This window comes from Carassius auratus, chromosome 38 (genome assembly GCF_003368295.1).
Source record: "Carassius auratus strain Wakin chromosome 38, ASM336829v1, whole genome shotgun sequence".
Classification (NCBI taxonomy): Eukaryota; Metazoa; Chordata; class Actinopteri; order Cypriniformes; family Cyprinidae; genus Carassius; species Carassius auratus.
In genome coordinates this window covers 20,954,929-20,968,120 of record NC_039280.1, presented here as the reverse complement: position 1 = coordinate 20,968,120, position 13,192 = coordinate 20,954,929, and the positions used below count along the sequence as shown (strand labels likewise).

General features: G+C 35.1%; 1 pseudogene; it reads left to right on the top strand.

Annotated features, from left to right (window-relative positions):
* The first annotated feature begins 4,823 nt into the window (after window positions 1-4,823).
* On the top strand, window positions 4,824-13,081 carry LOC113057556 (myosin heavy chain, fast skeletal muscle-like; annotated as a pseudogene).
* The last annotated feature ends 111 nt before the right edge of the window (window positions 13,082-13,192 follow it).

Genomic DNA, 13,192 nt, shown 5'->3' with positions numbered 1-13,192 from the left:
CCCCATTCACAGATTTGGCTCGATCTCTCTCTCCTCTCCACCTGTAGCTGGTGTGTGGTGAGTGCACTGGCACCAATGTACTGTGGCTGCCGTCGCATCATCATGTGGATGCTGCACATTGGTGGTGTTTGAGGAGAGACCCCCTCACATGATTGTGAAGTGATTTGCATGCACAGCAATACACAGTAAAGCGCTATATAAATGCCTCATTCATTCACAGCAAAACTTCAAAATAAGTTTGCTTTCAAAATGTTGCATTTCAAAGCATACCAAAATTAATGTGCAGAGCCATTGAGAAAGTTGTAGTAACATGATTTGATCTTCCTGCCATGTGGGCAACTCGTTCATGGAGCTCTGAATAGTTCCAAACAGCTCTTTGCTGTCTATAGGTTTGAATGGGTTAAATCGGGATAGACAGCAGTTTCACTATATTTGTAGCAATTTCTAGTACTTATGTGCATTGATAACTATGCTGACTTCACTTTACAATAACATTTCATTCTTGGGAGTAATAAAAATACAGCATTGATATGTTCTCATAGCCCTTAGCAGTTGTATGTGACCAAACACCTTAAGTGTAAATTTTAATCAATTAAATAATTGTATTATATTTTCTTTCAGTTCTATTTATTTATTATTTTGAGGAGATTTTTGGCACTAAATGATATATGCATGACCTAATTTGTTTATTATTTATATAATTATGTAGCATTTAGGGTTAAATGGGGAAAACATTTTTAAATTCCAGTGCAAAGAGAAAAATAATATGCATATGTAATGCCATGGTTTAACCACTGGATGCCCATCTGGCCATTTAATAAATGTAGTCTACATGTATTTAGCACTAGTCTAGTTGCTCAAAATAATTTTGTCAGTCATAATTGCTTATTTATTTTTTTAGGTTTTTGCATAGACAAACATTAAACACTTGATTTTAGTTTAGATTTTATATATATATAAATTCATTTTAACAAGGTTAATTACTTACTTCCAAGTGTTATTTTGTGATATTCAAATTACCATACAACATAATATAATATTATAAAAAGCAAGCATATATGGAATTAAACCAATAATAATAAAAAAGGTTTAAAATTATGGTATAAAAAACCCCACAAGGCAACCAATTGCATTCAGCGAAACCCTGTATTGTATTCACTGAAACTCATTCAACCTCCTACAGAGAGAGAAAGATTACAGAAATGTTAAAACTTAAAAATATGACAGCTAGTATTTTGCTATGGTGTTTTTCATATTATTTAACTGCAATTATAAATTAACTGTCTATTATCTAATGATAAACATTTAATATAATGTGTATCATAAAATGCCGCTTCTGGCAAGATTTCCAAACTGACAGCTAAATAGTAAAAGGATTTCGCAGTTGATTTTGATATTCTAGGTATTATCAAATTGCGAGAGTTTTGAGAATGCAGCAGACTTGGAGGATTATAATGTAATAAGAACTTGTTCAATTACTGATGTGCTAACCATTCAGGGCTTTACAAGTAACAAGTAGGGATGGGCGGATCGATCCTTAAGTATCGATACTTTCGATACTGATGTTTTATCTAAAGGATCGATCCTCACAAAAAAAATATCGAATCGAATCTGTATTTTTTAACCATTCATTTTATTTACTTATCAATAAATTTGGGGCATAAAATAAGCTTCTAAGAGGAAAAATAGACTATATTAGCAAATAATTGTGTTGGATAGAACCATTTCTCCTGCTCATCAGAACAGAGTTTGCTGCTCACGCATGACTCAAAGTGCTTGTTCAAACAGGGCTGCATTTTCCAAAAGCATCAGAAGCATTAGTAAATCTTAAGAAACCATTGCCACATTATTACATTACATTACATAACATTGTTACTATATATAAAATTAATTCTGAAAAATGCATCACGGTTTCCACACAAATATGAAGCAGCAATAAAATAAATGTTTTTTGAGCAGCAAATATTATAAATATTTCTGAAGGATCATGTAACACGTCCGGCTGTACAAGTTCAGCTTTGATCACAGATACATTTTAAATTACATTTTAAAATATATTTATATATATAAAACATTTTTATTCTTATTGTTATATTACTGCTTTTAATGTTTGTTTGTTCAAATAAGCGCAGCCTTGGTGAGCATGAGACTAAAGAAATATTATAAAATCTTACTTCAAACTTTTGTGTACATGTAACGTTTATTTTAAATTGGCTAATTTGTGCAAGTAAATTTATTTAAACTGGTTGTTAAAAGTTCAAATGGACTGTGTGGATTGCTGTTAAGAAATATGTCAGAAAGGTAACACTTTAGAATACTGCTTCTTACTGCATAACTAATAAGGAATTATTGAAGAACTAACATGTCATTTTTCATTAACACTTACCTCACTACTGTAAACTACTAAGGAAGATATGTTAATTAATCAGTATGTAATACAATTTTATGACTGTGTTAAGTAACAGTTGGCTAATCAATAACAAATGAATTCTGTCATACCTAGTGAAGAACTACTATTAATTATCTACTAGCTAGGGTTCAAGAAAAATAACTATGAAGTAACTACTAATGAATAGTTATACACAATTTCATTGAATTGTGACCCTTTCATATAAAAGTTATTAGCAGCAGTAGTAGTATAAAAATGCTATATTAATAAATGCAAGACATTTAACAGAGGTTCTGCCTGTGTGGTGAATTGTTTTTTGAGTGTGTTTTGTAAGAAATCAGCTTCCAGTAGGAACCCCACCATGACCCCAATGCCTTGCGATAATTACCTTAGTTTTTATATTTTTATATATATCTATTTATATGTATGTGTGCCTCATCAGCATATACCACTTTACCATTAATGTAATTTCTTTATGTATGGCAAAGCCTGAGGAAAAGTGAAAATACAGGTAACCAATTAGTAATTAATAAAGAATTATCAAATAATTCTGCTGGACTTATTTTGAACCTGAAACATTAGGCCTACTCTAAAGCGAAAATATTGGGAACCCATTAGTAATTTATAAAGAATTATTAGATAATTCCTCAATAATTACTTAGAACCTGAAACAGTATTCTAAAGTGAAAACATAGGGAACCCATTAGTAATTAATAAATAATTATCAAATAAATTTTCATTTAGTCATTTCATTCAGTCATTGTGATATAAAAAAAGGAAAAAGAAATATGGGCACAAAGATGAAAGTGTCAATTTTCAGAATTTGTAACTCTGTTGTCCTCTGTCTATACAGTATAAGCTTTCCAACTGAAGAGAGATGAACCTTTGAGCTATTTCAGAGAAATGGTTTATCGTTGGTTTATCATCTACATTCTCTTCATTAGTCAAGATTCATATGCACAATTCATGCCAAATTGACAAAGAGTCTAATAATAATGTGTAAAAATAAAAATAAAAATTGTGCTTGGCAGTTTATGACAACTAGATTAACCATTTTGCATTTAATGGCTTATACGATGAACTAAAGACTAGATGTTTTGAGGGGTAAGACTTTTGCACAGAAAACTATATAATACATTTTGAGCAACATGACATTAGCAACTGATAATGTAGGAAACCGCAGATAAATGTGTGTAATCAATTGCATGAATGTACAAAAGCAATCGCAACTTGTTCAAAAGAACAAGAAACTGGTTTTATGATGTGTATAAATGACTAGATGATGTGGAGTTTGTACAAGTAGTTTTGAGAATTTCATTTCTGATTTGAGAAATGCACCAAAGTGACTGAGAAAAACTGTAACATATAAATCAGCAAAATCTAGAGCAAGTCAACAGTTTATTACTTTTTATCTATTTATTTATTTCAAAAGTACAGTAAATTGAAAAAACAACAACAAAAAAAACAAAACAAAACAAAAAAAAAAACAGAGTACTTACTGAGAAATCTTACAGTAATGTCATGATAGGTCAAATAAGTCTTCAATGTGGCCTGGATGTGTAACCTAAACTTAATAATATAATCATGAGCTCACTGTGTTATATTTATGATTTGTCCATATATGAACATGCTGTTTATAACTTTGAGAGTCATTTATGGCCATGAAATAAGATTCGTATGTGCAGTGATCACAGGTTTAATTGCCCAAAGACGTCTGCCAGATATATGTATATATCATTTTTTTTCATTTGCAAGGACTGTCACAGTCCATCTTTGGTAATTAAAGAGGAAATAATATGGATGCTAAATATCCAAAAACAAATAGTTATTAATATGATAGTTGCCCGAAACATAGGTTGTATATTACCTTTAATCAAAAGTAAAAACTTTTAGTCATAGGTTAGTCTTGCTTTCACCTCTAAAAGCATATAGTGGTGACAGCTGACTGCTTCTTCACATCTGAACCAAGTTCCTCCTCTTTGCCAAGATTGAAATAAGATACAACATTGAAATAAGAGCTCAGTGACATTAATAAAAAAATTAAAATTAAACATTGTAAACAAGCACTCAGCAAGAAAGACTACATTAAAAAGAAGATACACAACATAAGAAAAACCTTAACTGTTAAACTTATATACCATATAAGTGTATTATCCAAATGTCTATGATTAATATGTTATTTCTTTAAAATGTAAACATGTAAACACCATGAATTTAAGTATAGAAAGGCTGTTGATTTGATCTAAAACACGAGAATAAGTAAAATATCACATGCTCCAGCAAACCAACAAAACAATTAAATGACAACATGTTGCTATTTTCCATCAGGACTGAGATGCATCATCATAAACCATGTAGAATAACATTACCAAATCCAGCTGGACAGTTCAGCTGAGTCTTCAGTAAAGATACTATATAAATGACAACCTCTGATTGAAGCACAGTTGACATCAAAACTGGTGAGTCACTGTCTATCTATCTATCTATCTATCTATCTATCTATCTATCTATCTATCTATCTATCTATCTATCAGTATTTAGTATATAGTCATCTATAATTTGTATTTTTCAGAATCCATAACTAGACGGCTTCGATTTCTATCTGCGCATAATACTCAAGGTAAAGAACTTCCCAACTGATGGTGACAATATTATATGTTTGGATGTTTCACTGATTGAAATGTATTAGGAGAGTTAGAGTTAAAAGTTAGACAATGACAATCAAAAAGTGAATCTAATGAAGTATATCAGCATGGTGATGTCAGTTGTACTCTACAGTGAAGTACAGTCATGGGAGATGGTGAAATGGAGTGTTTCGGCCCGGCGGCCATTTACCTCCGGAAGCCAGAAAGAGAGCGACTCGAGGCTCAGACCATCCCCTTCGATGCCAAAACAGCATTCTTCGTGACAGATGCTGCAGAGATGTACTTGAAAAGTACTCTTATTAGTATAGAGGGTGGCAAAGCTACTGTCAAAACTCACTGTGGGAAAGTAAGTATCATAGATTTAACAAACAAAAACTATTTCATGTGACTGTGCTTGAGTCTTCAGAGGTTAAAGTTTATCACTTTAATAGTGTAGAAATGTGTGTACAAAAAGTCTAAACAATGTTCATTACAGACTGTCACAGTAAAAGAAGATGAAATCTTCCCAATGAATCCTCCCAAGTTTGACAAAATGGAGGACATGGCCATGATGACCCACCTCAATGAGCCTTCTGTGCTGTTTAACCTCAAAGAGCGTTATGCAGCATGGATGATCTATGTAAGTTAATCATAATTTATTCCTGGAATAGGGCAACAACATTGTAAAACTGGACGATCTCCATTTCAGACCTACTCTGGCTTGTTCTGTGCCACTGTCAATCCATACAAATGGCTCCCAGTGTACGACGCAGTTGTTGTGGCTGGATACAGAGGCAAAAAGAGGATTGAAGCCCCACCTCACATCTTCTCCATCTCTGACAACGCCTACCAGTTCATGCTCACTGGTGAGTGGATTGCAGCAGTCTCAACAAATGACAGTTAAAAATACAATGAAAAAAATACACTTTATAATAACTAATGTGAATTATTAGTGTATTATTTATTGTCTATAATTTGCTGTTTTGATGAGTTTATAGAAAGCTAAATTAACTCAATGCTCCATAAACAATAATATGTATCTTGTATCTTCTATATGTACTTATATGAATAAATAATTGAAATCTTAACTTTAGGATATAGCCTATTAATCTAAAAACGTAAACGTAAACATAAAAAATTAAAAAAAGAGGGGGGGGGGCTTCCTTCACAAACACTTTATAGCTTCAAGTTACTACAGAGTGCTAGCTATTTTATATATCCTTTTACAGTTTTTCTCAGTCACTTTGGTGCATTTCTCAAATCAGAAATGAAATTATCAAAACTACTTGTACAAACTCCACATCATCTAGTCATTTATACACATCATAAAACCAGTTTCTTGTTCTTTTGAACAAGTTGCGATTGCTTTTGTACATTCATGCAATTGATTACACACATTTATCTGTGGTCTCCTACATTATCAGTTGCTAATGTCATGTTGCTCAAAAAGTATTATATAGTTTTCTGTGCAAAAGTCTTACCCCTCAAAACATCTAGTCTTTAGTTCATCGTATAAGCCATTAAATGCAAAATGGTTCATCTAGTTGTCATAAACTGCCAAGCACACTTTTTATTTATTTTTTTTACACATTATTATTAGACTCTTTGTCAATTTGGCATGAATTGTGCATATGAATCTTGACTAATGAAGAGAATGTAGATGATAAACCAACGATAAACCATTTGTCTGAAATAGCTCAAAGGTTCATCTCTCTTCAGTTGGAAAGCTTATACTGTATAGACAGAGGACAACAGAGTTACAAATTCTGAAAATTGACTTATTTTCATCTTTGTGCCCATATTTCTTTTTCCTTTTCTATATCATAATGGCACTGTAAAATATTTTTTCATTATTATTATTATTTTTTGGTCAGACCACTAGTAAAAGTGTTACTGGGAATTCAATCCAGTCTCTTTCAGTCAATATCCCACATACAGTCATGTGTAAATGTGTACTTTTGTAATGATTATATGGCATACAGAAGCATATGGCATACTGTTCAATACAGTAACTGTCAGCCAAAATGTTGCCATAGTTTACATCAGAACATCCCTCCAGAGTACACTGTTATATTGACATCATGACTAAGCAATCTGTCTCATCCGTAAACTATGACACAAGGACTTCTGATGGCACTAACATGTTCATTGACACAGATATTTATTCCTGAGAGACGAACTAAGGATTTTGAGCAAGAGATTGGCTTTTGCAGGTAATCCATGGTGTTTTTCTCTTTGTACGAGTTGTTTTGAGAAATGCACTTACTGTTTTGCAAATCTCAAGAATGATTCGAGAAATGTACCAAAGCGACTTATAAAAACGGTAATATTTTATGGTTTAATTTCAGATCGTGAGAACCAGTCTGTCCTGATTACGTGAGTAAATATTCTTCTGCTGACACAACCTGAAGCTTTTCAATTTTTAATTGTAAATCAGTAAAAGATCTAGGACTAAATGATGATCTCATATAAATCTCCAGTGGAGAATCTGGTGCAGGAAAGACTGTGAACACAAAACGTGTCATTCAGTACTTTGCAACTGTTGCGATGGCTGGTCCAAAGAAGACAGACTCTGGCCCTGGAAAAATGCAGGTTAGTGAATATCTGTTCTAGACAATGTTATGCATGACATGACGTGTTTTTGATTCACCTCCTGACTCTCCACTGTGCTACAATTACATCTAGGGATCTCTGGAGGACCAGATCATTGCAGCCAACCCTCTGCTGGAGGCTTATGGTAACGCCAAGACTATAAGGAATGACAACTCCTCTCGTTTTGTAAGTTGCACCTATGAATCATCATTTATAACATCATACATTTTCAATCATCAACAGCTGAGCTTTTATCAACGATTTCAATCTAGGGTAAATTTATCAGGATTCACTTTTCGGGCACTGGTAAACTGGCAAAAGCAGATATTGAAACTTGTAAGTCAACACAGCTTTCAGCCAAACATTTTATTTGGAGTACAAGATGTGGGTTAATCAATTGAACACAACGTATTTTTTCCCCATTTTTTTCTTGGAAAGATCTGCTAGAAAAGTCAAGGGTAACATTCCAGCTGTCGGCTGAAAGGAGTTATCACATCTTCTACCAGCTCATGACTGGACACAAGCCAGAGCTGCTCGGTGAGAAATCTACAGGATTGTGTTTCCACTTATTTCTATGTTTGAGAGCACTGGCAACATACTGCACTTCAATTCTTTACAGAGGCCCTGCTCATCACCACCAACCCTTACGACTATCCAATGATCAGCCAGGGTGAAATCACTGTCAAGAGCATCGATGATGTGGAGGAGTTCATTGCCACAGATGTATGTGGACAGCTGAAATAATATTATTATTAGTAGTATTTTTAGATTTTATGCAAAATTTCTGAGCAAACATCAGAAAAACACCAGCTTGAACTGAATACTGCATGACAGTATAAAATACACCAATAAACAATATGATTTATTTGGTCTTTGTAAAAACAGACTGCCATTGACATTCTTGGCTTCACTGCTGATGAGAAGATAAGCATCTACAAGCTGACAGGTGCTGTGATGCATCATGGGGCCATGAAGTTCAAACAGAAGCAGAGAGAGGAGCAGGCCGAACCTGACGGCAATGAGGGTAAGATCAAATTATAGCACAACTGAACATATAAACATTCACTTAATTAGCAACAATAATGCATAGAAATCTGCTTCCTTAGCGGCTGATAAAATCGCCTACCTCATGGGCATCAACTCCGCTGACATGCTGAAAGCTCTGTGTTACCCCAGAGTGAAGGTCGGGAATGAGATGGTGACCAAAGGCCAGACAGTACCACAGGTGAAGACTTCATCGACACATTTAACTTGTGGATACAGTGAGAAATGTCTCAGACATAGTCATCGTGAGAAGTAAGGGTACTAATATAATCGACACTGACCTTTGAATTTCTCAGGTGAACAATGCAGTCTCTGCACTCTGCAAGTCTGTCTATGAGAAAATGTTCTTGTGGATGGTCGTCCGTATCAATGAGATGTTGAACACGACGAATCCTAGAGAGTACTACATCGGTGTGCTGGACATCGCTGGATTTGAGATCTTTGATGTGAGTGTCAGTCATTAATGTCTCTAAAAGAATCAAGACATAAAAGACAACAGTCAGTTGCAATAACTGCATCTGTTGAATTATCAGTATAACAGCTTGGAGCAGCTTTGCATCAACTTCACAAATGAGAAACTGCAACAGTTCTTCAACCACACCATGTTTGTTCTGGAGCAAGAGGAGTACAAGAAAGAAGGCATTGAATGGGCGTTCATTGACTTTGGTATGGACTTGGCTGCATGCATTGAGCTCATTGAGAAGGTAAGAGGATATTCATTAAATAAAAATAACTATTCTCACTGTGCCTGTACTTGAGTGTGAATATTTCTTCAACAGCCAATGGGAATCTTCTCCATCCTCGAAGAGGAGTGCATGTTCCCAAAGGCTACAGACACAAGCTTCAAAAACAAGCTGCATGACCAGCATTTGGGCAAATGTGCAGCTTTCCAGAAGCCCAAGCCTGCCAAAGGGAAGGCAGAGGCCCACTTCTCTCTGGTGCACTACGCCGGCACTGTGGACTACAACATTAGTGGCTGGCTGGAAAAGAACAAGGATCCACTGAACGACTCTGTCGTGCAACTTTACCAGAAGTCAGCACTCAAAGTGCTGGCCTTGCTGTATGTCGCTGTGCCAGAAGGTACAAACATCTGCATTTCCTCAATTCCTTTGTGTTTTAATTATGTACCTGCTTACACAAAAAAGAAAACAAGAATGAGATCATCAGAGCACAACAAACTTGTGACCACAGATTTTGTAGTTTCACATTATGAAGTATATCTATTCAGGAGAACAGTTAGATTCAACAATAGACAGCAACACAAAATAAAAAAAAAATTATGTCATTGATATACATCAGATACAGCTGGAAAGAAAGGAGGCAAGAAGAAGGGTGGTTCCTTCCAGACGGTGTCTGCAGTTTTTAGGGTAAACAGATTCTCTCTCTTATTGAAGTTGGTGAATTTTTCAACATTACAGATTAGATTAATCACAAATATTTCCACAGGAGAACTTGGGTAAGCTGATGACTAACCTGAGGAGCACTCACCCTCACTTTGTGCGCTGCTTGATTCCTAATGAATCCAAGACTCCAGGTAATCTTGATACTTGAAGGATCAAGTACATCACAGTTTTGAAAAAAAAAAAGAAATGTCTGGAACCTTAAGAACATTTGCATTTCAGGTCTGATGGAGAACTTCCTGGTTATCCACCAGCTCAGGTGTAATGGTGTGCTGGAGGGCATCAGAATCTGCACGAAGGGTTTCCCCAGCAGAATCCACTACGGTGACTTCAAGCAGAGGTACAGACATCTTTTTGCAACTTCTTACTTAGAGTTGATGTATCACCTAATCTTAACTTCCTTACATATTTCACAAGAATAATACTTTCCCCTAAATGTCCCCTAGATACAAAGTATTAAATGCAAGCGTCATCCCTGAGGGACATTTCATTGACAACAAAAAGGCTACAGAGAAACTCTTGGGCTCTATTGATGTTGACCACACCCAATACAAATTTGGACACACCAAGGTGAGCTGTTCAGCAAAAACACCATGTGGACAAAACTATTTAGACGCTTTCCTACTCATTCTTTACTCTGCTACAACACAATGACATTGTAGAGAATTCAGTCCTTCCAATTGTCCTGCAGCAGTATGTGGAAGGAAGGCCTGACGCTTTTTAACAGGCGTTCAATCTAGACTTTGTATCAGTCAAGTTATTCCACACAAGATTACACAAAGCATTTCTATATGGATCCCACTTTGTGTACCGGACACTGTCAGGCCTCCTCAAACTATTTCATCAAAAAAGAAAGGACAGAATTCTCTCAAATGTCATTCTAATGCAATTCTATACTTCAACACTATACCAGTAATATATTACAAATGTTCTTGTAGGTGTTCTTTAAAGCTGGTCTGTTGGGTACTCTTGAGGAGATGAGAGATGAAAAACTATCAAGTCTGGTTACCATGACTCAGGCTTTGGCCCGAGGATATGTCATGAGGAAGGAGTTTGTCAAAATGATGGAGAGGAGGTACAAATTACAATAATGTTTGCAACACAACTGTTTAATAGCACAGTGTGATAAAAGCTGATTTACTGACTACAATTTACACAGGGAGGCAATTTATTCCATCCAATACAACATCCGCTCATTTATGAATGTTAAACATTGGCCATGGATGAAGGTGTACTTCAAGATCAAGCCTCTTCTGAAGACTGCAGAGAGTGAAAAAGAAATGGCATCAATGAAGGAGAACTTTGATAAAATGAAAGAAGATTTAACAAAGGCATTAGCTAAAAAGAAGGAGCTTGAGGAGAAAATGGTGTCACTTGTTCAGGAGAAAAACGATCTTCTAATGCAAGTAACTTCTGTGAGTATTTCAGCCCTTATTTATCCTAGTATGGATCGTACAGCTTTGAACATAAGTAGGGGTGCACCAATATGAATATGTTGGCCAATACCGATTATTCTTTAAATATGAAAGGCGATAACAGATGTGTTGGCCAATAAATCTACATCCACATTTTACAGAATTTTTGAGAACTTCATTACCAAAAGTCTAAAAGATTACTTTTATTATTAAATAAATATTAGAATTAATTTGATTCTGAAAAATTTCATAGCGCATCACCGCATAATTGGCATGCTGTGACTCACAGCCTGTGAGAAAAAAAAAAAAATAGGCTATTCATGGTTTAAAACAGAAGTAGCCTATATACAATATTGCAATGCACCCGTGCTACAACCCGAATAGTCAGATGTGTTGTGGACACGCTCTTGGCTCTTCCTGTAACAATGTGCTGAAACACGGCCAATAAACCCAAGTAATTTACTAATTTTTTTTATTACGGTAATATTCTCTTTATAATATTTTGTTTATGACATTCCCAATTATTGTGTGCCAAGCTTGAGAGCTGAATGAAAAACGGTAAACTGAGATGCTGCTAGCTTATTTAACTCAAGGAAATGCATCATATATTAAGATATTTATGCAACATAAATATATTACAACTTATATATGTACAAAAAGATGCAACTGCACACGTGAACTCTAACTAATTTATGTGCTAATCAGAATGTGTAACTTCTGTTGCGGATGCACTCTCGGCTCTTCCTGCAACAAAGCGCTGAAACATGGAAACCAAGGAGATCATATATATCAAACATGGATACATGGAAACATCAAACATGGAAACATATATATATATCTCATTCATAGTTATTAATGTTGTAAACTGCTGTTTGAACTGAGTGCGCTGAGCTAAAGATGATCACCAGCAAACTGAAGTGCTTTATTAACCCTCTATATAGCTTAACCACACCCATCCTATAAGAGAAAAATCTGATTTATATGCATAAAATAAACACAATATTACAATGTACAATTGCACAAAAGACTGTAAATTCACAAGCGAACTTAACTGTGCTATTCATGTGTGGATCCATTGTGAATGTGCTCTTCCCTTAACAATACACTAAATGAAAAAATATTCTGTTACCTTATTTTATGATCTCATTATAATATGATAGACTTGCCCTGCACATGTTGCAATTCACTGTATTTTCCTTTTCTAAGTGAATCATATAATATTTCAAGCAATTAAAAACCATGGTGAACAGTGCACATCTGTCTTTGCAGGAAATAATGCATTATTTATTGGCTCTAAGATATTGGTCAAATTCTCTTATCGGTTCAATAGCAATAAGAGAAAGATTACAATTTATCAGCCAATACCGATATGGTAGTGATATATTGTGCATCCCTATATCCCTATATCTAACTATATCCATGTCAACGAACAGGAATCTGAAAACCTCTCTGATGCTGAGGAGAGATGTGAAGGGCTCATCAAAAGCAAGATCCAGCTCGAGGGCAAACTCAAAGAGACAACCGAGAGACTGGAGGATGAGGAGGAAATCAATGCTGAACTGACTGCCAAGAAGAGAAAAACTGGAGGACGAATGCTCCGAGCTGAAAAAGACATAGATGACTGGAGCTCACCTTGGCAAAAGTGGAGAAGGAGAAACATGCAACAGAGAATAAGTCAGTATTTATTTATATATATATATACACACACACAGCATATATGAAGATATT